Here is a 329-nt window from a genome sequence, read left to right on the forward strand (position 1 = left end):
GGTTTCAAGTTTTAGCACAAAGCCAGCAAGTTCGGGGAAGGGGCTAAGTCCATTACATCAACCCCAGTACACAACAGATACTTATTTTATCAATCCTGAAAGGATGAAAGGCTAAGTTGACCTTGGTGGAATTTGAACTCAGAACATAAAGACAGGCGAAAATGCTGCCAAGCATTTCCATCCGGCGTGATAACCATTCTGCCAGCTCACCACCTTAATAATTCTTTCTACTGGAAGCACAAGGCCTCAAAATTGGAGGAAGGGATTTAGTTGATTACATCGACCCCAGTGTGTAACATGTACTTATTTAATCGATCCCAAAAGGATGA

The sequence above is a fragment of the Octopus bimaculoides genome, chromosome 14 (assembly GCF_001194135.2).
Source record: "Octopus bimaculoides isolate UCB-OBI-ISO-001 chromosome 14, ASM119413v2, whole genome shotgun sequence".
Taxonomy (NCBI): domain Eukaryota; kingdom Metazoa; phylum Mollusca; class Cephalopoda; order Octopoda; family Octopodidae; genus Octopus; species Octopus bimaculoides.